General features: G+C 42.0%; 1 protein-coding gene across 2 annotated transcripts in view; it reads left to right on the forward strand.

Annotated features, from left to right (window-relative positions):
• Positions 1–2,000: 2,000 nt before the first annotated feature.
• Positions 2,001–25,681, forward strand: part of PCBP4 (poly(rC) binding protein 4) — a 41,439-nt gene continuing 17,758 nt past the window's right edge. Inside the window, exons 1-2 of one of the 2 annotated variants that reach the window (XM_048488243.1) lie at positions 2,015–2,151; positions 3,089–3,182. The gene's annotated coding sequence lies outside the window, so the exon portion shown is untranslated. Of the gene's footprint in view, positions 2,152–3,088; positions 3,183–25,681 lie in introns of both variants that reach the window. The other variant, XM_048488242.1, reaches the window with a different exon arrangement.

Below are 25,681 nucleotides of genomic sequence, written 5' to 3' on the forward strand. Positions count from 1 at the left end.
GGGGCATACATATAATGAATGAATAAATAAATATTTATCTCCATGATATGGCTGGCCTCTGCCCAGGCCAGGGCCTTTAGTGCCCTGGCCCCAACCTGGTGGAACACTCTCCCACCAGCCGTCAAGGCCCTGCGGGACCTAGATCAGTTCTGCAGGGCCTGCAAGATGGAGCTGTTCCGCCAGGCCTTTGGGGAGGTCGGCCGTTGAAAATGCCGTCCCTTGCGCCCCATATTCCACCTTGGGGGCTTGTCCGTATTGTGCTGAGCGCCCGATGAGTTTGTCATTGTTTATGTTAGCATCTGATTTTAAGATGGAGGTTGATGGTTTTATTGGCTGTATGCCGCCCAGAGCCCTTTGGGGATGGGGCGGTATATTAAATCTGATAAATAGATAAATAAATAAATCTGAGCCTTGAACTGATAGCCCAAGCTAGCCTGATCTCATCAGATTTTGGAAATTAAGCAGCGTCCACCCTAATTAGTAATTGGATAGGAGATCATCAAAGAAATCCAGGGTTGTTATGCAGAGGCAGGCAATGGCAAACCACCTCTGTTGTCATCTCTTGCCTTGAAAATCCTACAGGGTTGAATTAGCTAAATACAACTTGATGGCACTTTCCACAATTTCTGTATGACAAGAGATTTATTCATATGACACAGAGACATGTGGAACAGCAGGCAACTGGATGATAAATAACCTCCTCTCATTCTGGAGCTAAAGGCAGTGTTTGTTCAAATTATGTAACTGGCCGCTTATCACTGAGGCTGCACTCCTCCTTGTAACCCACCATCCACTTGCCTTGGAAGTTCCTGCTAGATCACCGTTGTTCCTTGCTTGGCCTGTGTGTTTGTGTATTGTGAAGACACCTGCTGAAATTCCAAAGCACCAAGCATCCGAGGAACACATTGTCACTTTTTAATTTTGTTCTTTATGTGTTTTTACCATTTTTTCAGTAGCGTATGGGCAATTGTAGAGCTCCAGAAAAAAAGTAGTGATCGAGCATTTGTGGAATATTCCTCATATATGCATCCTCACAAAACTTTTAATTGAATACTATAACCAATCTCACAGCTAAGACACACAGAGGTTTTCTAAAATACACAAGGTTTTTCTACTTAGAAAATACATGAAGATACATTTCATGAAGATACATGAAATAACTTCATGTAGAGGGAATAGCCAGTACTGATAATAGACAGAACCCCTTTTGTGATGGAGAAGACTACTGGGACATGAGATAAATAAGCACAATCCCAACACCTCTGCGCATGTGCACTTCACAGTGCATTAAAGTTAGACAGGATTACTGGCATTATCAAAATCTCTGAGAGCAATATATGATACCCTGTAGTATAACTGATCCTTACTTGGCCTTGACTTCAAAACTATGCGCCTGATCATGGGGTAAGGCCAAACCCAGTTAAAAAGATAGGGACTAGTCCTTGGATAAACAAGGTCTCTTCCCCTTGAAAGAAACGGATGCCCTCATTCTTGTTGGAGGAATTCCGTGGAATTCATAATCCACATCAAGCACATGGTGGCCCGAGGGTGATCCCCCACCCCCACTAGGCTCTATGTAAACAAACAGTGCAAGTTTTCTGGTTAGGCCACAAGCAACCCTAAGCCACCTGGATTTGGGGATAAACAAATCAAATGAGGCAGCCACAGACGGAAGCACAAATACACACAGCCCGGGACAAAGTCTGGCCTCCTTTTCTCTCCTCCTGCCCTTGGGGATGGACTGCAGGCCGGCCATGGCTGCCGATCGGCTTCCAGGGAAAGAATGCAAAATACAACAAGGGGAGAGGAGGACTCCGCATTGCAAAGGGAGGAGGGCGGGTGGGGGATGGAGTATCCCTGTCCTTGGCAGATGGTCTTACCCAGCGCGCATTGTGCCTTTAGTGTCCGCTTTATCCGCTGTAATTGGATCCTGGAGGGAGCCGGCGCGCAAAGGAGGGACCGAGGCCGGCTGGGCGGGATTGCTCACGGGGGGTCACATAGTCCCGAGGCTTTGGCCTGCGCCTCCCTCTCCTGTCAGGCATTTGATTTCATTGTTCCGGGCTGATGTCACTCCCAGTTGTCACAGACGCCTCTCCGGGTGACAATGTGGGACTAGGAGGCACAAAGGAGCCCTCCGGACGCCGCCCGCAGGTAAGAGCGAAAGTGCGCGTTATGTGTGTGGTCCTGCCTCAAACTTTGGGGGGCCCCGAAGGGACCGAGGAAAGGTCGCTCCCCCCCCCCCCCAGCTCCAAGCAACTTTCTGCCCGCGAGAAGTCTGTCGAGGAGGGAAGGCGAGGCCGGCGGGAAGTTTTGCTTCTCGTCGCCCTGAGCCGTGTGTCGGGAGGGGAGGCTCCTTAAGGAGCGGCGGGAAAGGCTGGGGATGCTGCGGCTCCGCCTGGACCAAGCGGAGGGAACTTGGGAAAGGCTGCAGATGCGAAGTGCAAATTTGGCGGCCTCGAGGCGCCCGACTAATCCCCGCCCGAAACTTTTGGCATTGCCCGGAGGGGGGGGGGACGACCCCCGCTCAAATCTACTGGGGGAGCTAGTGGATCCCGGGAAGGAAGGAGCCCCCTTTAGAGACAGTAACTCCCTGCGGGCAGCCACGGTTTGGGACCCTTGAAAGACCAACGGGGTTTCGTGCCCGCTGATTCTGTCTTCAGCCGGCGAAAGTTTATGCGGAATTAAAATGCTGGAAGTCTTCCCGGGGCCACAACAGTCCTATTGATTCTTGATGAATCCAGCCACCGCGTAGGCAATTGGCGTCTCCTTTTCAGCTGCCTCTCCTATCGGCCTTAGCTGAGTAGTCCCGTTTATTCCCCCCACCCCACCCCCCCCATCTCACTCTATTCCCAAATATCTTCTGACTTTCACCATCTGCCCCCCTTCCTTTTGTTTCACTTCTGGATCCCCTTACAAATCCCAGAGTGGCCCGTCTAAGCCTTCAACACCCTGTGCTCTTCTAATCCTTGATAATCTGTTTCTCTGCGCCCCAAGTTTGGCTTCCTGTGTATTTCATGTCATGGCACCACTAAACTGGTACTCCCACACTGAATGACCTGCTTTTTCAACTCTTGTCCTCCATTGCTAGGTCTGTGCCTGTTCCCTACTATTGTGCTCCATTCATCTTCCTACCCCGACTCCTGTCTGGCATGGCCTACTTCTGAGCTCAGATTGCTATTGTGGTAAGGTCCTTGGGGACAGGTTGGGTGATGAATCTTCCCAGCCCCATTCCATTTGTGACATAGCCTTGGTTTCCAGCACCTGCTTCTCTTTGGCAGTAGATTGCATTCATTCTTTTCAACACACGTGCATCCTTTTGTTCCCAACTGCTACCAAATGCCATTCTCCTCCCAGTCATTTCTGGCCACTTTGCTGCTGACAGGATCCCAGTATGTCCAACGTACAAAAATAACAATTGGGTGGCATGGTGGGCTCAAGGGCCTCCACCAGCCTTACAATACAGTACAAATGCTGCCATGTAAGAGTCTCAAAAGTAATTCTGGAATCAGTGTGGTTCAGTGGACAAAGCGTACTGGGGGGACCAGGGTTTTAATCTCCACTTGGCCATGAAGCTTTCTAGATGACCTTGGATTAGTCACTTTTAGCCTAATTTACCTCACAGGGTTGTTGTGATGATAAAATGGAAAATGTGATGATAAAATGAAAAACTACGTATACTTATGCTATCCTGAACATCTAGGAACATTTGCTAAAATAGAATTCCAGGCTTCATTTGCTAGCTGTACATAACTCTTCCTTTTTCCTTTGGATTGGTTCATAGTGTTATGTGAATTCAATGGCGACTCCATGATATTGTGTGAGATGTAAGTTTTACTGTCCCTATGGCTGCCCAAAGATGTGGGATGTGGGAAGATGTGGGGGGTATTATAGAACCTCCCAGAGCCCCCTAGGTCTTAGGCTATAATTCTAGGCATTTTATTTGGAAACAAGTAAAGAGAATACGTTTAAGATCGGGGTGTGAGACTTTCAAGCAAAAGTAAGAGAATCCAACATCCTGAATCAGAGGTTTGGGTCAGGTAGTCTTTTGTTGTTGCCGTCATTCACCTAAAGGTTCCTAAGGAGGGGTGGAGGCCAAATATTATTCTCAGACCTTCAAGAAGTGTCGTTTCATTGCAGCCTTCTCAGTTTTCCTTCAGGTTGAAGTGGATACTTCTGAGGCAACAGTGAAAGCACACAACAGTTCTTCCCACTCCAGTGCTGTGCTGAAGGGTTCTGAAGTGAGACCTTATTCTCAGCCATAATACTCTTCCTAAGAGAGCCCTTTTTGTTTAAAAGCAGAATTTTCCAGATGCGTGTGAATACAAAGATTTTTAAAGAGAATCCATGAACAATTCAAAAGGTTTAGTGAGGATTCCTTTCTCTTAGGAACACAGTGGGCATCCTTCTTCATCAACCCTCCTAATTAAAAAGAACATTTTAAGACAGTGTCTTGCTTGTGACCAGCAGTCTCTTCCATCATGGTGTCTCTTGGGGAAGTCTTCAGGGCATTCTGTACAGTAACAGCACTGTTCCAACAGATTTATCATCTTCTGCTGTGGTGCTTTTTCAGCCAAGGATGAATTGTCCACATTCCTTTTTTGTTCTTTGTCCTTTTAAAGCCACACACCCTCTACTCTGGCCTGTCCAGGCGTTTTGAGCACTAAATATCAATATTCAGAGCAGCTACGAGGTCAGCTTTCTAAGGGCTTCTACTCTCCTCCTCAGCATGGAGGGAACACACCAGGAATTGTTCTTGTTCTCCAGTTAGTGAGGCTTCTCATGCGAAAGCTGGGGGTGAGCTGGGGAGGATTAATGAGAATACTACCCACACAAGCTTCCATTGGCAGCTTATTAAAACTGTGTTATTCTTTGTATGCTGTGGCTTGGTTTGTAAGAAACTAAAGAACGGGTCTTAGAATATTTGCGTGAAGTTATGAGGCAAGAATTGAAGAAAGTATTTCTCAAATAAAGTATTTGCATTCATATATTATTTGAAGGCAAGCAGTCAGCAAGTGCTTTGGAATAGCCATAAGCAGAGTGTGGGTCTTTGAGTTCAGAGTTATTCATTTAAAACATTTGTATGCCTTCTTTCCATCCAAATAGGTTCCCAAAGTGGTGAATATGAAGGCATTAAGATATTTAAAACATTTAAAATGTTTATATATATATGTATATGTATATGTATATATATGTATATGTGTGTGTGTGTGTGTGTGTGTGTGTGTGAATAAACACACACACACGTTTAACAACACATGTATATATAGACAGAAACATATATACGTGCAAATAACAAAATGCAAACAACCAGGGAGGAGGTCCAGTAAGTGTTTACTATGGATTCACTGTTAATGGCTGTTTCCAGTGGTATAAACTGCCATTTCCCCCCAAGGTTCCATTTACTGGTTATTTTTTGCATTTATGTTTGATTCACTCTTCAGAACTATTCTCGTTGGAATGATTTGTAAACAATCCATTGTTTAGCAGTAACAATGATTACCTGAAGGCTAGAAACTACCAAAGATTACTTGTGGTCCTGTCACTGCAATAATACACTACCAACCATTCCAATTTTGTGCCTCAGGTTCTCCATTTGTACCATGGAGGAGAAGAATTAGTTAAAATTTGGGTTAGATACAAGGATGAGATAAGATTGGGTAAGATAAAAGGATATTATTCACAGAAGACTAGTCAAATGGTGATGACATTGATGATATAATGAACTGGGTGGAGTTTTTTGTGGGGGAAAAGAGTAAAATAATTGAGTTGCAGAATTCTGGGGTAAAAATGGAAGACTCCTCTTGGACCCTCTATCATAAATAATGTGAAATTCTTGTTTCAGGTATCAAATTCCAGAAGTAACATATTTAATTTTCCTTCTACTAACATTTACCTCTGTGTCACTAAAAATGAGTTGCAGTGCAGAGAGGGACTGGGAATCAGTTTTACTTTTGACCTTAGGCACAAGAAAGTATTGCCTGTGCTTACAACACTAGTAAAACCCTTACCTTGCTTTTGAAGAAAAAGCTATCTTATTGGTTTTTCCTGTCAAAAAGACTCTTGATTGCATTGGATTCAGCTATTTGAGGACAAGACTTAATAGACTTCAGAGGTAGTTACACTGCATAGAGGTAACTCCCCAAAGTTGTTTAAAATTTTTTTTTGCATAGTGCTGCTGCTTTGATATGTTTAGATAGAGGTGAATATGTCGACATTAATATTTTTAGAATGCATTTCTACTGTTGACAGTGCCAAATAAAGGCATTTTTTTACTTTGTTGGTATGCTTTATAGAACTTTTCTGTTAGTTTTGTGAATTCAAACCTCTCATGAAGAGAAGGGAAGAGTTGAGGCTTTAAAAAAAACTGAAATCTTTTTTAAAAAATTAAAAAACCAAAATTCTAGGAATATACTGAGAGAAATATCAAGGACTTGTTCATAAAACAAATCTTTTAAAAATCCATGGAAAAAATTCTAACAAAAAGCCTTTTATGCATACACACAGAAAAGAATGTATCATCCTGTTTTTCTCTAGCAATAAATTACTTAAATGAAGACCAGATTTTCCTTGCAAATTCCTGATTTGTTCACAATGTAGATTCTCCATTAAAAGCCAAAACTCCATAAACTTTATTAAGAAACCATATCAGGACCCTTTCCTAGTCTGCTTCCTTAACTCCTTCTCTTAAATGTTACTATTGCATTAATTTTCCATTCATAATTATCCATCCTAGAAGACAAGAACTAGGGATGGACAGTATGCAGCTAAAATATTCAGGTCAAAACATTTCAGGGAGATTGCTTTTATTACTATAGAGCTTTTAAACATTTTAAACTTTGTCTCTACTTTGGAAATGTATTAAGAAATGGCATACAAATATGGTTAAGCAAGTGATTATGCAAATAAGAGTTTCTCTGTGAACTAGGGCGAATTCCACATGGGCCAAAAACAACGGTGTGAAAACGGTGTAAAGCCTTTTACACTGTTTTAAACTATTTTACACCATTTTCACACCTCTGTTTTTGGCCCATGCAGAATCCTCCTAGGATAGAAAATAACATCAGCCAAGTATAGTTTTAATTATTGCTTATTTTTTTTGCTGGGTAACTTTCCTATAGTGGGGATTCAGGTCCAAGGAATTGAAAATAGGCAGAGTGGGGTAGATGAGGCCTGGCAATTAAAAAAATTATAGAGACAAGTATCTCCCTTTCCTATGAAACCATAAATTGAACTGCCTTCTTGTTTCCTTCCCTTGTGACAGAAGGAAGGGAACAACGGCAGTGAAGTGTTGGTTTCAAGTTTATAGGTGAAGCACACATATAGACCTGTTACCAGAAAGTGAGCTGGGCAATAGGCAAACTGTCCATGTAACAGCATAAATCAAAATCTAAATACAAATATGTTTACAATTAGGTACTTCTTATAGAATTTAGCTTTTTTCATTTTAATGACAATAAAACCCTCCCAAGTCAGAAAAGCAAGAATCACAGGTTCAGTACTGGTGATCTATTCTACTCCTGATGGTGGTGCTTTTCTCCAGCACAAGGAGCCATCCTATTATGACAGAGGCTGTTCTGCCAAGGGGATGCTTGAGTCAGAATAAGGCTCCTTGTGCCAGTGGAGGCATCACCATTAGTGGAAAAGATCAGTGAGTTCCAACACCACATGTCAACCATATTTGTTCACAGGTTGGAAACAAATCACTGACCACCACGTCAGCCAGGAAAATTATGAAACTGTTTTAGAGAAAACAATTGCTGCAGTTGCCAATGAAGATCAGAAACCCTTCCCACTTCTCCCATGGTCAGCACAAGCAATAGAAAGGAATTAATCAGGACTTGACTGTCTCTTTTGCTTATCAATGCTCTGAATTTCTTGGCACTCACTGGCTAAAATTCTACAATATGTGAGTTAACTGTTTATTAAGCATGCAATTTAGCAGAATACTGCCTGCATTTTTAAATACTTCTGAAAATAAAACGGCTAGAGATCTTTTTTTTTTAAGTACATGACAGTAAAAGGAATTTCCCATCAGGTGTTCCAACCCTCCATGCATCTCAGTAGCTGTAACCCCGAAGATTGAGGTTGTCAAGGTTTACCCTTCAAGGGCTTATTTGTTGTTAAACATCTGCAAGGGCAGTATACTCAGTGACCAGAATCTGCACCCAACATTCTCTCCATGCTTCAGTGTCATAGAGATTTACAGACACTTGCTGTATAACATTTAGTACTGGTGGCCTCAGTTGCTATAGCTGCCGTACCATTATGTTGCCACTATGTTAACAGCTGATCCACATAGAATATAGAGATACTTCAAGAACTGTTTGGATTCCACTTTGACCCTCTTTTGGGGACATTCTGCAGGTGCTTATGTCTGGGCAGCTAAACTTCTTGCCCTTTGGTGTTTGGGATTTGTTTAAATTTTTGCTTGCAGACCAGTAGTCAAGTGTACCTTCTGCAAAGATACACACTCTTTCTGGGAGGTTACTGAGGTCATTGCATAATGAAGCTAAAAATAAAAGTCACTTCAAAACCTCGATGTTAACTTCTTTCTTTCTGATTATAAAGAGCAACCATTTTACTGAGCCCTTAATTTTAGTTCACTAATTTTTGTGGAAATGGATGAAAGGTACTTATGCATTTATTATAAAAGAAGTTCTTTATTAGAGTGTGAGAATTCTCACCCACCCCTTTCCCTTTAACCAGCTAAGAAAGTTGTCTAAAAGAACAGTGCTAATAACATTGCATAAATATAGTACTGAGAATTAATGTGTCGTGGTAGCCAGCATGCTGTAGAGTGTGGACTAGGATCTGGGAGTCCCAGGTTTCAATTTCCACTCTACCATAGAAGCTCTCTCAGTGACCTTGGAATGATGTTGTAAGCCTGATTGGTGAACACCTGATTTTGAGTCCCAGTTGGAGGGAAAAGGGGATACAGTAATCTAAATAAAGAAATACGTACACTATGGCCATTTATGCATGCACTGCTTACCCTGTGGCTGTTTGCTTCACAGTGGGTTGTCCCCATGGTTTAGACAGGGCTTCTCTTGCCGTGAAGTGTTCTAGCCAAGCCACCATTTTGCCTGCCCCCCCCTTCCTTTTCCTCTTTCTGGGCAACCTGTCTGGGGAGTTTACCTGCTGCTTTTTTGTGTGCCTTCTGTGTTCTACCATTAAATTACTAGACCATGGAAATGTATGTCAATTTAAAAGGTCTGTTGCTCTGGTAATAGACCCTCATTGTGGGAAACATCCCCCCCTACCCTTTTGACCCTTCTGAAGTGTTGGTTGGTAAGCAGGAGAAACTGCTGTGGTGTGGGTGAAGGAAGGCAAAAGTGAGAAAACCTGAATAAAACTTAATGCATGCTGATTCCCTTTGCTTTCCCTGCAAAGTGAGAGGAAATCTCATACTTTGAGAGCTTTCAGAAGCAGCAGAGATTTTCTGGTCTGAAAGCATGGTGAGTTCCAAAGAAGGGGAATCGTGTGCATAATCGATAATTCAACCCAAAGGGAATGTATGTTCAATACGAAGGAGACCACAAGTGTGAAAATGGCCTATCTCTTCCAGGTTTATGTGCCTTTTCTACTTGCTATACATGGTGGTATACTGGGAGCTGCAGACTGGTTTCCTCATGCATTCACAATGTACTCATAAAAATCTATATGTACTAAATATATAATGTGTACGTTAGCAATAAATTGACTAGAAGAATTCAGTGATATTGTGATGTGAAATAAGATGCTGTTCTTGAGGCTTCAGACCTAGTACTTAAGCAGTCTCTATAGGGCTTTGAGGATGCATAGTGTGGCCTGTTTGTCTCTTCAGCTGTATAAAATATGACTTTCTCCTCATGCCTGCCTAGCCTCTGACAGTAAGCTGAGTGCTTTGATGGAGAGCTGCATTGAGCCCTGGGAGCCAAAGGGCTGCCAACGGATCAGTCTCTAATAAGAGACGTGGGCTGATGATCCCTTCCATTGGGAGATCTCGTCACTCGTGCCATCTGTTCTCTTTTCAAGCTGCCAGTTGCTCATACTATGTGCAGTAACTTTGCTCTCCCTGTTCTCTGCTCATTGGGAACTCAGCATCAGCCAGAGCATTTTCATCTAGTTGAGCCTACTTTGCCTCAGTTTCAGGAAACAGGAAATTTCTTCTCACTGCAAGAATATATAGAACTATATCAAAACAGAAGCTAAATCTAATTACTTTTTATGTGTGTAGCAAATTCTGAGCAGATTGTCTCAGTGGTAAATCCTGATGAAGTCAATGGGATTTAATTCCTAGTGAATATGTTTAGGATTGTGGTATTGGTTCTTTGGATAGTGTCATATGGTTTAGTTCAAAGTTTGGTATTTTTGATATTCACACATTCTTTCATTTCTCAAGATATAGGGGTTCAGACTGCCAGGTGCCCCTTCTTTTGAAGGAATTTCTTTTCTTTAAAAAAAACTATTTAGGACCTTCTCACTCCTCTATCTCAGTGGCCTTCCAACCACAGTTTCCTCATTTTCATTTTTTTCTATTTTTTTAAAATCGAACCAACAGTTTTGGAGGGGTACTAGGGGAAACCATGATTCCTCAATTTCCTTATTCACAAATCACAGAGCCACATTTCTCCTCAAACATGTAACTGTTCTGAATTATGACAGAAATAAAAAGGACAACCATCTGTGACACACTGTATTTTTCATCACTGGATACTCTGGCATTTCAAAAGAACCCCTGCACTGGGATTCTAGTCACAACAGGCCAGATTCCAAACCAACTTTCACTGCTGTTACATCACGGACTTCATTACAGAAACTTCCAAACTAAGCCAGATCTGAGGCCAGTCGCTGTGGTCACCAACAAAGGATCAGAGTATAAATGGGATTAAATGCTTAATGAGGTTGTGTCTCAGTCACATGCACAGAGTTATATTGATCACCTGCTTTGCAGAAATGAAGGGAAGAATTTTCTCCTCAAAGCATGTTAGTGTGGACCATGTAATAGGCCATAGTTCAAGCATGTCTCTGTGTGGTAAAATGATGGGATTAAGAAATGTGAAATAAGCAAAGCATTATCTATTATTTATTTTGTAAGAAAAATTTGTATTAATGCAAGTGCAGATAGGAGACATTTTAGCCACAGTTAGCTCTTTCTTTATTAAAACATCTCTGTCCTGCCTTTTCTCGTTGTTCAAGGTTGTTTACAAAAATTGTTAAAATGTTTTTAGTTAAAAAACAAAAATAAAACAGCAAATCCCAAATCCCTTCCACCTGCCCACTTCTCTAAAGATGCCTGCCAATCAAACCCCTCCAAAGTCCTGGCAAAAAGGCAGGCCTTGCAGTGCCTTCTGAATCTCCAAGGATCCATTCCTCAGAGCCATGATGGACTTTGGATGAGTCACCCTAAGTGGTTGGATGGCCAACAGATGGCTGTCTAACAACAGTAGCTGACACACAGGGTCATATGGAAAGGAAGGGTCTCACAATTTATATGCTCCCTTTCCTCTATCATTTCTTGTGTTCTTGGTCTGTTTTCCTACTAATGTGGATGGAATGTCTTGACATGAAAACCTCTCATTGGACATGAAGAACTGCAAATATTTAATGGTGTGGAGGCCTCTGCTTTAAGTGATAGATGCAATAAGAATGCCAGTGTTAGCAGAATGTATTATTTAAGATCACCTTTATCTGACACAAAGATTATAACGAAATTATTTTGACAGCTAAATTACTTATTGCCGTTTTGGAAACTGACATCACTACTGCCAATTAGCTTGTAGGCTAATAGAGCATGGAAAATAACCTATTAATTTTTAAATATCGATATAAATATAGAAAATTAATCATGGGAGAATTTATAATATGGAACATGTTTATAAACTTCTGGGAAACTGTAAGGGTAAAAATAAATTGAAATTTAGAGAAACAACTAAGGCAGTTTGATTTGAATGGAATGTCTTTTTTGTTAGATGTTTTGACAAATTGTATTACTTGATTTTTAATTTCATATTCCAAGAATATGCAATTTTGTTTTCAGCTTGTGAAATTATTGACTGATAAAGACCTTGCTTATCTGGACACATTTAACATTTATAGTGGTATAATGGATTTCTTCTCAGGGGCTGTTTATTAGATTACTGGTCAGAGGGAGCAATCCTGACCAGGTCTACTCAGAATCATACTAAAGTCTATTCAGTGGGATTTACTCCTAGGAAAATGTGAGGCTGTAACACCTAAGTTCTAGAGAAGCTTTTTATAAAAATGTGAGATAGCATAGGAGATCCCTATATTTCCACCATCTTCATGCCTTGGCCAGTATGCTGACAGGCAGCAAATCAGTGTACAGAATTCATGGCTCACTGGGTACATCCAAAAACCATCTTCCCTGCCTTGTTCATAGTGCCTTTAGAGAGGACCACAGTGTCCTTTGCCACAAACATAAGCAACTAGATTAGTGATTATTACCTAGAACAGTCTTGTTTGCTTATAGCCTGCCTTTCTCATCGGAGTAAAGGATGATTATTGACCTATTATTAACAGTAACTTCTACTTCTTGACCATGATCTAATGTCATGAATTTTAGCCACTATGATTTACTATCTGTTAAAAAACAAGAAGCTGATTTAGTTGAGCCAGCAGATGGGAATATGTGGAATATCCCTAAAAGTATGGATAAGACTGAACTGCAAACTGATCAGCTTTCACACTGATACTAACTATGTTAACAGTCATCATAATATCACAAATCTACATCGAGGTAAAGAAACCTGGTTAGCACAAACAGAACTAGATGACATAAAGCATGTGCTCTCTTTTGATACAAGGGCTTTCCAAGTAAAAATCAAAACCCTTACAAATTAAAAGATTACAGTTCCTATTTTATGATATGTGTACCTGATAAGTCAGTTTCCATATTTGGCTTGATTTTGCTTTAGGACAGATTTTGAGGATGCCCTAAAACAATGGTTCTCAACCTTCCTAATGTCGCGACCCTTTAATGCAGTTCTTCATGTTGTGGTGACCCCCAAGCTTAACATTTATTCATTTTACAGATGGAGAACACTGATGCAGAGAGTCTTAGTTGAACCACTGCCTTAAAACTCCTTGGTATATTCACTAGCCCAATCTCATCAGATCTCAGAAGCTAAGTAGGGTCAACCATGGCAAGGATTTCGATGGGAGACCACCAAGGAAGACCAGGGCACCTACACAGAGGCAGGCAATGGCAAACTACCTCTGAATGTCTCTTGCCTTGAAAACCCTATGGGGTCTCCATAAATTTGCTGCGACTTGATGGTATTGCTGTCCTTGGTGGTCTCCCATCCAAATTACAAACCAGGGCCAGCCTGTTTTGCTTTTGAGATCTGATGAGATTGGGCTAGCCTGGGCCATACGGATATTAAATACTTCCATATTCATTTGGTGGCTAATTTCTAATCATTGTTAATTCCCCGTGATATCTATTGGGGTAGATCCTCCCCTATTCCACCATTCTTCAGAGCAAAGCTTGAATTTCTCCACCAATCTAAGGCAACTTCCTCCAACTGAAGTGACTCTTAGGCTCATTCCGCATTGGCCAAAAACAGTGGTGTGAAAACGGTGTGAAAATGATGTAAAAGGGTTTAAAATGGTGTAAAAGGGTTTATACCGTTTTCACACCACTGTTTTTCACCCATGCGGAATCAGCCTTTGACTTACTTAAGTTGGAGGCAGTTTCCTGAGGCTGGAAGAAAGCTCTTTGGAGAGTGATTGTTGTTTTAAAATACATGGGATTTTTGGCAAGTTAAGAACATAAGAAAGAGCCTGCTGGATCAGACCAGAGTCCATCTAGTCCAGAACTCTGCTACTCGCAGTGGCCCACCAGATGGCTTTGGGAGCTCACATGCAGGATGTGAAAGCAATGGCCTTCTGCTGCTGCTGCTCCTGAGCACCTGGTCTGCTAAGGCATTTGCAATCTCAGATCAAGAAGGATCAAGATTGATAGCCATAAGTCATTTAATTGGAAATCACCAATTGGAAATCACCAAGACTTGAAATGCATCAAGATATTTTTTATCAATACAGTATTAGTTTGTCCTATTTTAGACTTTTTATTTGTCATAGTGTATTAAAGAAACAAAGCAAGGCCCATGCTGCCAGGAACAAACTTGGGCTGTAGTAATTGCTATGGTAATAGCAAGGTCTAAGGATCTTCAGGTTCTCAAGGTTTCTTTCAGGGTGTAGTAAGTGGGACTCAGATGAGGTTTGATGGCTTCTCTTCTGTTGTATTGCCTGCCAAAACATGCTGTTCTCCTAAACAAAGCCCCAGGTTTTCCTGACACTCAATCTCCCAGGCAAGAATAAAAACGAGGGAGTCTAAATAAGCCCCCTGAGACTCTTTGATAGGACAGTTGCCGCCTGAGACAGCTGAGAGAGATCAGAAAGGAGGGGGTATCCGTGTCTGCATTTACACAGCTGTTGACTTCTCGCCTCATCACTGAGTTAACTAGAATTTTCAGCCTGTTTTTCTTTTGGATTTTCAGAAGGGACTCAATACCAGTTTAGCTCAGGTTATTAACAAAATAATAAAACAGCCCTTGTGTTTGTTCTGCGTCCCTACTAGAAGCAAGTGACTAGGATCCCTGTTGGAGGAAGGGGAGCACCCTGGCTGGCATCCTTGTGTGGTTTGCATTCCACAGATGTGTCTGATGTGCCTGAATAGAAAGTTACAGATAATTAACAGTGAATTAATTGCACAGAGGGCTGTGCTAGAGCAAACATGGATTTGGTACACAGGAACACATGAGGCTTCCTTATCCTGAATCAGTCCCTTGGTCCATCAAAGTCAGTAGTGTCTGTTCACACTGACAGACGCTCTCCAGGGATCTTCCACACCACGTACTGCCATATCCTTAAGAAAGAGAGATGCCAGGGATAGAACCTGAGACCTTTTGCATGGCAAGCAGATGCTTCACCACTCAGCCATGGCTCCACTCCAGGGCAAGCAAAGGGCCAGGAATAAATCTACATGAATAAATAATTATGTGGAACATGAATTTGAACCTCTTTTGAGAGGGAAAGGTGTTCCTTTCAGAATAGAAGAGGGGAAAACAAAGCAGAAAGCTCAGATCGATGAAAGAATCAATCACTTATAAGCAATGATTGGTATTATTTTTATTTATTTATTATATTTCTATCTTGCCCATCTTCGAAGGGGATTATTGGATAGAGCTGTCTTTTTGAATGGTACAGGTCCTGTGCTAATTTAATGTATTGATAACTTAGTGCAGGGATGGTCAACGTATTCAATCTGGGGATGGATTCTCACCAGAGAAGTTACTCAGGAACCTGAGACTCTACCATGAGTGAGAACATTATTACCCAAACCTAACTGGTGAGACTCTGGTCCCTCAATTTGAAGAACCTCACAGTCCTTTTCTCCCCCAGCTGGCAGACATTGTTCCTAAACCTCCAGAATTATGTTGAAGTCTTTGGGGTGATGTTTTCTTTCCTGGTGAGAAGGCTATCTGGAAAGTGAAACACTGTTATTTTGGGTCCTCTTAAGCTGGCCAGTGGCACATATCTCTTGCGGAAGAAGCAGTTCTAGACAGGCCAAAAGGAGCAAGCAAAGCCCCATCTACTTGGGAGCAAACACATCTAATTTTTAATCTCTGCAGTCTAGTGCTTTTTATTTTCAGTTTCTGCATTATGTGAGTTCAGACATTTTTGCAGAGTTTGGTAGTTGCTTACAGTATATAGGAAATTGCTTGTATAGGAAATAAGATATTTGTGGCTATAAAATACCGAACTCTAGGTCTCAACTCTCATCACTGATAATCAGGCAGGTGTTGTGGGTAAGAGATGTGCATAGAGCAGGAGGAGAGGAGGAAAGATAGGCCCAAATTACGTGTTTCAATTTTTAATGTGTTGGATTAGAGTTCCCCCAAGCTGACTTCAATGCCCACTATCAGATGCCAGCAAAGGGAACACTAGTTTTTTAACTGCCTGGGGCCATGATTTGGATTGGGACCTTTGTGTGGTGGAAGAAGGGGCTTCAGCCTGTTTCCTGTCTATTGTCCTGACCCAAAATGGTGGCAGGTTCTTTGTTCCTTTGGGTACTGCCTGTGCACTAATGCATGTTCAAGTCCCATATTGGACCAAAGACTTCCGCGTGGCTTCTTCAGATAGGGTAAACCATGGGGGGAAGTATTGCTGTGGAGCTGAGGGGTGTCCAGGTGCCCCTTACACCAGAGGCAGTGCCGCTTGTGCTGGCAGAGGGGGTAAACGCGTTGGCACGGCCCTCCGCCACTCTCTGTGGTCCCTTATCTGGATTGGGCTGTGTGGTAAGAGTTTAGGTTTTGTCTGTTGGTTTTCTTGCTGTATAATAATTGCTTCATCAGGAACTGTCTGTAAATATTTTTAATATGAAGTATGTTTTAGCTTACCCTCCAATTTGTACTTGTTATTCTTAATTGCTTTGGTTTGATATTAGCTCTCTGCAAGATAAAGTTGGCTTGCTGCATAAAGAAAGGGAAAAAGCCCTTCACAGCAGCTGTGCTCATTGATGCTTCATCAGGAGGAAAGGGTAAAAGGTGACGTCTATGCAGGGTTCTGTGTGCAACCACTGAGAAAACTGACATATTCATGGCACAAAAGCAGATATCAGCTGTTGTCTCTCATGTCACTGGAAACTTGCCATTAATACACTTTAAGTTGCATCCAAATTGACAGTTTTTTAAATGATGAACGAGTATAATTTAATTTATGAACTAGTATAGGTTCTATATCCTTTGATTAGTTCTTGTGCGTATGCCACATTCTGAATTACACACGCATGCACGCACGCACACACACATTCATCAACAAAGTCAAAACACTCATTAAAGAGGTACAACTTGGAAGCGCGCAGGAAAGTCTTCTGACATTTTAGTTTTGGCTATTGTACTGCCCAAATTTAGTATGATTTTGTTGTATTACAGTTTATGTTTCAGACTAGGAAGAGGGAGGTTCAAGACCTTCTCAGCCACAAAGCTTTCTTAGCGGGTTTTGGGCAGGTCTCTTTCTCTCAGCCAAGCCTACCTATCAGCATAGCTTGAGGATAAAATGGAGGAAGGGAGAAAACTTTGAAATCTTAGAACCTGATGGGCTCCATTTTCCCTAGATACGCCTCTGCCATGCGATTTCCTTGTTTCAAAAGTGGGAGGAAGGAATGGAGACCAGCTGGGGGGCCTTTTTTCAGGGGGGAGTGGGTTGCTTTTGGGGGGGGATCTGGAGTCTTTTGTCCACACTACCATTGCAGTGTGAGGAAGAGGAGGGGAAGAGGCAAGCTGGGCGCAAATACTCATTAGAATGAATGGGCGCTGCAAGATCCCTTCTGCAAAAGCTCCCATTAGAACACAGGGGGGCTGTGCCATTCTGATGCAATTGGCAGCAGCCCCCTCCATCTGCCCTCCCAATCTGGATTCATGCCATAGCATATCTCCCCCCTCCCCTGGATCCAGGTTCTGTATTGTGCGCAACAGCTTTTGCACCTGCCAAGCGCAATCCTAAGCGCCAATACCCCAAACAGTGCACGGCTTTTCCACCCAACCCCGCTGACTGCCAACACATGTCTGCACAGTCCGTTACTAAGCCATGATCCATGTCTTGGGCTGGCCCATGGCCAAGAGAAGAGCGGGTGGGGGAGTCACGTGCCAAAGCCACCTGGGGGGTGTGTGCTTCCAGTGGTGGGATTTAAATAATTTAACAACCGGTTCTGGTGGTGGGATTCAAATAATTTAACAACTGGTTGTTTACAAGCACCATTTTAACAACTGGTTCTGCCGAAGTGGTGCAAACCTGCATGCCTCTTGGAAAGGCATGTCTGCTGCATATCAGAACACAACATTCTGGGGGGAGGGGATTGGGGGAGGAAGAATCTCCCTCCCCCCGGTTGGGGGGTTGGGAAAGACCCAAAACAAAAGTGCGTGACTTTTGCTCCTAAAAAAAAATAAATGGTGGGGTGGAGAAGCTAAGGGACCCTCCCAAATGTCCTTTTTGCCCCCCCCCCCAGTTTTCCCTTTTGTGAATGCAGATCCCTGCCTCCCTTCACTGCCAGGCTGGGCTGGGCACCGCGCACAGTCTCCACGGACTTCCCCATTTTGGCGGCCACGGAAGGGGGAAACCAAGAAAGTTATGTTCTGCATCAGAAGTGCTTGTTCTTCAGAAGTATGCATTGCATGGCATCGGATCCACTGATTTTCTATGGCTACCAATCTTGATCCTCCTTGATCTGAGATTGCAAATGCCTTAACATACCAGGTGCTCGGGAGCAACAGCCGCAGAAGGCCATTGCGTTCACATCCTACATGTGAGCTCCCAAAGGCACCTGGTGGGCCACTGCGAGTAGCAGAGAGCTGGACTAGATGGACTTTGGTCTGATCCAGCTGGCTTGTTCTTATGTTCTTATGTTCTTTTCTCTTTGAACACCAGAAGATACTACTTTTAAAAAATCCAAGGACGTCAGTCAAGAAATTGACTGAAATGGATGATTTCAATAATTTCAGTAGTTGTTTCACAACATCCTTGTCTGCTCCTATTCATTTAAAAATGTCTTTGTACAAAACAACAGTTTTTGAGTTGCTAATGTTTCCTATGCACCAAACTTTCGAACCCCCCCCCCCCTTGATGCACATACTGAGATTTCTTGATTTTTTGTTTCCAGTGTTTCATAAATTGTGGTCATTTCTCCTAATCTTTGGACTGCATGACTGTAAAATTTGTATAGTTTTCTCAAATCATATCTACTTCCAATAGGTGTTTAATGTTTACAACTTTTTTAAAAGTGTCTGGTACAATTCATGGGATATTGGCCCATCTGTTCTTCTGTGTTTTGTATTCAGTCCACTTTCTGAATCAAACATGACTTCCCTTATCTAGTTAGGCAGTCTAGATCTAACCTTGCCATGTACTAATCCCAAGCAGTATGCTGTTATAGGAGAAATAGAGACAAATACAGTTCCTTAAATTTCCTTCTTTTAGATTGTGAAGAGGTTATTCTGTTACAGTATCAGGCAAATTCACACTAGCCTGACAAGGGCCTTTGATCTTCGGACAGGAAACCAAAAGGCTTTGAATAAATTACCCAAAAGGAAGCTAGTAGCCAAAAGGTGGTAGAACAAAGAAGCTGGGTTACAGCATGGCCAGGAAATGGAGTTTACTGAAGAGAGGGAACAAAGGGTAGTCTAATCCAAGCTGGGCAGGAGAAAGCACCTCCTGAGCCCAGGTCTGAAACAAAGCCTGCATGGAGCTATTCTATTAGCTGAGAAATATCTGTATTAGAAACATTTCTTATTTTTTGTTTTTTCAATAAAACCTTTGGAAAACTCGGTGGTTTGAGTATCTAGAGAAAAGAACCCAGGATTTATAGGACAGGTGTGGATCCCCCCATTCCTGGTCTTGTAACATAGATGTCTCACATTAATAGCTCCTCTGTAGTTGCCTTATTTGAGGGATTATCTAAGAGGATGCTTAGTTGATCACATTCTTTAAATTCTAACAGCAGCTTGTTTCTCAGTACAGTTATTATATGGCTGATGATCTCCTTACATCTCATATCATTTATATTTTTTGCAATCAAGTCACGCTTGACTTACGGGATTTTCAAGGCAAAAGACTTCTGAGGTGGTGTGCCATTACCTGCCTTGAGGTCACAACTCTAGCGGTCTCCCATTCAAATACTTGCCAAGGTTGACCATGCTTAGCTTCTGAGATCTGCTAAGAACAGGTTAGCTGGGCTATTAGGTGGCCTATCCAGGTCAGGGTTATGATTTACCTTGAGAGCCTCCAACTACTTGAATATTTTTCTTCTGTATTCTGTAGAAATGGAGTACAGAGGGACTTAACAGACGATTGCTGTATCTTCTTTGGCAAAGTGATTTATTGTAATATTTGAATGTTTCATACTTGTGTGGTGCTTTACACTCCTGGAAAAGGTTGGTTGTTTTGTTACAAATGGAAGGACATGAAATGCTCATCACATTTATTTAGGGTTAACTGTGGAACAAGGGTGTATCTACACAAAATGGTGTACAGGTAAGTTGTCAAATTGTGTGTGCGTGCGTGCGTGCCAGCTTCTGGATCTGCCTCTCTGCACCTCAACTTTTGGATCTTTCTGTCTTCTCACACGCCCACCTACTCATAAGTCACCCACCTGCCTGCTTGTTCTCTTGCCCATCTGCCCCTGCCTACTCTCAAGTCAAGTTACCCTCCCACCTTCTCACCTCTCCAACATAAGGGCACACTCCGGCCGCCTGCCTGCCTTATGGGGGTTAGGGAGAGGGTGGACAGCCAAATGCTCCCCCACATAACCCAGGTGAGTGGCACTTGGGAACCCACCCCCTCTCACCCCACCCCAAAGGATATGCATCATAACTGCATGCTTTAAAATGGTCTTTGATCTAGGCTAGGCTAGACTGGAAAATTGCTAGACTTAGTTGAGAGGAAGTTTTGTAATTGTTTCAAACCATTAGAATAATTGTATTCCAAAGAGCTTGGGGCATATATGTTTATACTGATGTTGTGGTCATCATAATTTCTATTTGCAGATAAATCTGCAAAATTTCTTCCTTCGACTTTTATTATGAAAACACGGGCTATATGCCTCTATTTAGATATTTTGGAGTGTTATCATACTCTTTGTCTTTCAAGCAGTTTTTTTACTAGTTTGTTGGCTATTCTCTGTGCTTGCTGTTTTCAATCTTATCTATCCATTGAGTAAAAGCACACACACAATTATTTTTACTTTTAAGTTATCATTGTAGTATTTGAGCTTCTGATGTCTTCTACACAGGGAAGGGATGTTGCAATTTTGCCCATTGCTGGTACAGCTTCAAATAAGGTGTGTGGCTTCCGCATGGCAGGTTTCTCCACCATTTCCCTTCTCCAATCCCCCAGCGGTGGCCAGGATTTTTGCATTCTTTTTGATTAGCAAAACTAGAATGCTGTTATATCAACATACTGTTATAACTATTAAATCTCTTGAATCCCCAAATTTTGTTTTAAAAAATTAATCACTGTCACTCTGGGGAAACCTAATATAGCCCCAACTCTTGCTTTTCAGGCCTATGTGAATAAATTTAGACTCCTATTTTGTATACTATGGTTTTGTTGGGGATGGGGATGGAAGACTTGGCCTCCACCCCAAGTTCTTGTGGAGGTCTGCATAGATTCTGGGGCTTCCTCCATGTGTATTTGTCTTCACTTAGGATCTTGACAGGCCTTTGGATGAACACAGTAGGGCTTGAAGAAGACCTAATGCTGTTCTCCCATCCGTTAGATGGATTCTACATGGCTAAAGGTCTGAAAAATCTTACATTAATGCCCTTCTCAGGTTTGTTGACATGGAATTGCCAGTGTAAAGTCTTAAGGAAAAGCTAAAAGAAATATGACAAGAGTACTGGTTAGAGGCAACCTCAGGCTGATAGGTAAAGTATAGAATTACTCAGCTTGAAGTATTTGCATTTGATTGATAAATCAATCAATTTTATTTTATTCTGATGAACCTGGATTGATTGAAGGATCAGGGTGTAAAACAATAATGATCCACCAGCATAAGTACTTCCCAGGTTAGTTTGGGTACTGTCACAATGTTTGCCATTCCCTTAAAAGAGATGGCTGCTTACCCTGTTTAACCCAGTAGCACTTATTTGTACAAACTGGGTATCTGCTGAATGAGAACTGGTTCCAGAGGGGATTAGTTCTTTGAATATCCTGTAACTGGTTTCTTTGAAAGAGACAAACATGATCTTTTGGGCTACCCTGCAACATCAAGTCAGATTGTCGGGAGTTTCAAAATAGTCTTTTATCTTGTACCCAGTCCTATTTTTAACACCTGGATTGGTTTTGTTGTGCTGGTAGAGCACACATGCCAGCAAAAGAAGGATTTCCTAGTTCTAAATCCATTTACCCTTCAGCTGTGTTCTGCTTTGTCCTCATGTTATGCAGCACTCTAAAGGAAGTGATCTTAAATAATAATGTTGTTGCACACAACCTCCTTTCCTGAAGGGTGAGAATTTCCAGGTGCAGGATTTCATTTTCCTTGAATGAGAGAACACCGAGTGTTATGACCTTCTGATATCTATTTATTTGCACATTGGGAAGAGAGGATCAGTCAGGTAGAGTGGGCATAAAAACTAGCATCAGCTCCTCTGAACCAAGTGCTGTCCACTTGAAGCCCTGTAAAAGCTACAGATGTACCTAGGTCCTAAGCTGTCAAATTTAACATTATCCTAAAAATTAGAATTTAGTTTTTAAAAAAATATTTAGAAGCCTCTCATAATCTGAAGTCCTAAACTATAGTTTACTTAGCTTGTGCATAAACCCAGGCCTGGCTGGGCTGTTCTATGGCCAACACTTTCCTTTGGAAGCCAACTTCCATGTGTTGAGTTTCTCCACATTTTCCCTTTCCCAGTCCCTACAGTAGCCATTCCCCACCTTGCATCACCAGGGGGCTTTTTCAATGAGGCACATAGCAATATACCATTATATCACAGTAGTCAGCTTCCATCCTACAGGAAAAAAAACCCCAAAGCCCTGCAGTTGGAGGGGACAGGGGAATGGCTGATACAAAAACTGGGGAAAGGAAAATTGGAACATGGCTGCTGTGTAGGCAGGACTAGGAAAATCCAGATTTTTCTGCCCACATAGCACCCATCATAATTTTGTTATGATCTTTGCCAAACCATCACAGAAAAGCACATTAGGAAAATATTGGAGAAAATCCAGGGGGTACATGGAAGGTATTTGTGTTTGTGTGCCATGCTGCTGATGAAAGCAGGAGATAAGCTGCTTCCCAACAACCTTGAATCAAGGGCAAATAACTGGTGTTGCCATACCCCTGCTGGGGATGGAAAGGGGTCCCCTTGCTGCCATTCAATTGACCAATAGGGTTCTTACCAGCAAGGAACTGAGAGCTAGACCCCACCGCATTGGATGTTTCAATGTCGCCTCTTTTGTGACATCATCATTCCCATCTTCCCTTTCTCTGTTCCCTTTTACCATTCTCTCTTGGTCATTGCTGCCTCCTAGCCTTAGAAGTCCTACTGCTAAAGCAGAGAGACTTTAGCACTCTACTGCTTTGCCATTTCAGTGTGATTGCTTTCTCTCTAGCTGCTGCAGGGACTAACATATGCTCATACACACTCCAGGAATGGAGGGATCACACTCTGCCCCTCCCCCTTCTCCCTGGTAAGCATGTCCGAATTGGGACTGGAATGATCACAGAGATCAGACTAGCAGCCTCCAATTTGTAATAGGGTTTAATAAAGTAATAGAAGCACATGCAAATCTATTTACATAGCACATCCAAGCAAGGATGCAAATGAAAAGCCGTTTAACTGCAAATCCTCTGACCCTGTTCTCATGCATCCTTAAGATGTTAAAGTAAGGATAGGTTCTTTGACTTGAAGCTATAATAATTCAGAATTAGTTCATACCTCTGGCCCACACATGCAGAATAATGCACTTTCAGTCCACTTTCACAATTGTTTGCACATGGATTTTGCTATTTTGTACAGTGAAAGCCAACTGCAAAGTGCATTGAAAGTGCATTATTCTGCAGGTGCAGAAGAGGCCAATGTTTCAAGTACAGGACTACATTTCCTTTGCTTAGCATTATTTATTTATTTATGCTCATGGGGACCATTTCGATTCAGCTATTCTGTGATAACTCCCAGTCCAAGACTGGATGGAGAATAAAAAGGAAAGAAAACCCAGTTCTCTTTGTGGTCATTGTGTAATCTTTCCTTCTTCCTCCTCTATAATGGTAAATCTGCTGCCTTTCCAGTTTTCAGGAGACAATAACTCTTGGTCATTTTAAGCCTCTGTAGGCTCAGGTATTACTTTCACTACCCTTCTGTTTTTCTGGCTAAGTTCTCTACATATCTAAAGAGCTTGATGGTTCTTTTGCTGACAGATGGGTCACATCCACCCTTCTTTGAGTCTTGTTAGCCATTAAAGGGTAAAATATATATTGCATTATACAAATAATATATACCAATTCAATTGTGTGCACAAAGTTTAATTTGACACAGATAGTTTAATGTAATAACTAATCAAAATCATACTACATACAGACATTGAGACAAAACAAATGCCATACATGTTTTGAAAAACAGTCTTCATCAGTGGCTTGCACTGTAAACTATAAACCTGATCAATACAGTCATACTCTATCCGTAGAATGAAAAATCATAATAAATCACAAAGACCGGTTAGATAACCAAATTAAAAACTTGGAATCTATTATGAACTCTTTAAAACAAAACTTGGGCTTCTATAATATTACCATCTGGATATGATTAGTCAAAATAGTAATACCAATGCACATGTGTGGGTCTACCACAAAACTGATACAAGTAGCTACTGGTTCTATGTCCACCTATCTACCATGGGTTTGGACATAGTGGGTACCAGGCAGCCTTAGGTAACTTCCAGAACTGAGTTTTTTCCTGCTTCCTCTTAGCATGGTGGTGTTTTCAAGCATCTTCCAGCTTTCCCTAGGCCTTGCTGTGATCTTTCCTAAACCTTCTTTCTTCATTTTTTGTCAGGTTGCAGCCAAGTCAGATTGCTACTGTGTGGCTGGACAAGTCCTGAGCTTTTCTAGTCCATTTCTTGTTCTCTTTTTTGCCATCAAGTCACAGCTGATGTATGACGACCCAATAGGGTTTTCAAGGCAAGAAACATTTAGAGGTGGTTTGCCATTGCATGCCTCTGCATCACAACTCTGGCATTCCTTGGAGGTCTTCCATCCAAATACTTACCTGGGTCGAGGCTGAGAATATGTGACTGACCTAAGGTCACCCCGCAAGTTTCCATGACCAAGTGGGGATTCAAACCTGGGTTTCCCACATCCTAGTCTGACACTGTAACCGTTCCACCACTCTGGCTCTCTTGTCATGGGCATATTGTTACCATCATCCATGCTCAGTGCTGCATAGATGCCATTCCTCCCTCCCCCCACACCAGTGCCATCACAGGGCTTGTTATTATTATTTTTAATCAGTAATTGGCATATCACTATAGAGTGATACTACATCAATATGAAAATTACTGATTTAAAAATAAATTAAAAAACACCTCTGGTAGTGTGGAGAGAAGGGTGCAGAAAGGCTGCTGCAGGGGACAGGGGCGGGAAAAACTCAGGGAAGCCTGATGTGTGGATACTCTTTTCTCACTACAAATACATCTGCATTTGTAGCTGCGATGAGAGACCCACTGCAATGTACAAGTGGCTTAAGAGCCAAGAAGGAACAGTCTTTGGGCATTCAGTACAGACTGCAGCCATCACTCCGCCTTCTCATCCACCTTTCTCACATAGAATGGCTGGAAGTGAGATATTATCCTGCAGTAGCAGGTCCCATAACAGGAGCTGTTATACATCTGTTTCCATAAATCCATTAAAATTAAATGAATCGCAGAGCATTTGTCCAGCTGGAAAGGATGCTGAGGTTCTGATCCTCATAATATCAACCCCAACATCCCTGAAAGTATGACCTATAACCAAGCCTGATTGAGACAGAAATTAGATTTAAATGTTACCCATATTACCATGTGTCACAGAGTTTCTAAAGGAAGGGGGAGGTTGTTTGTTTTTGTTTCTGAAAATTACATCTGGAAAAGTTGTGTTTTCATGTGATACTTCCTTTTATCATTATTATCATCATCATCATCACAATTATCA

Source organism: Sphaerodactylus townsendi, linkage group LG03 (genome assembly GCF_021028975.2).
Source record: "Sphaerodactylus townsendi isolate TG3544 linkage group LG03, MPM_Stown_v2.3, whole genome shotgun sequence".
NCBI lineage: Eukaryota > Metazoa > Chordata > Lepidosauria > Squamata > Sphaerodactylidae > Sphaerodactylus > Sphaerodactylus townsendi.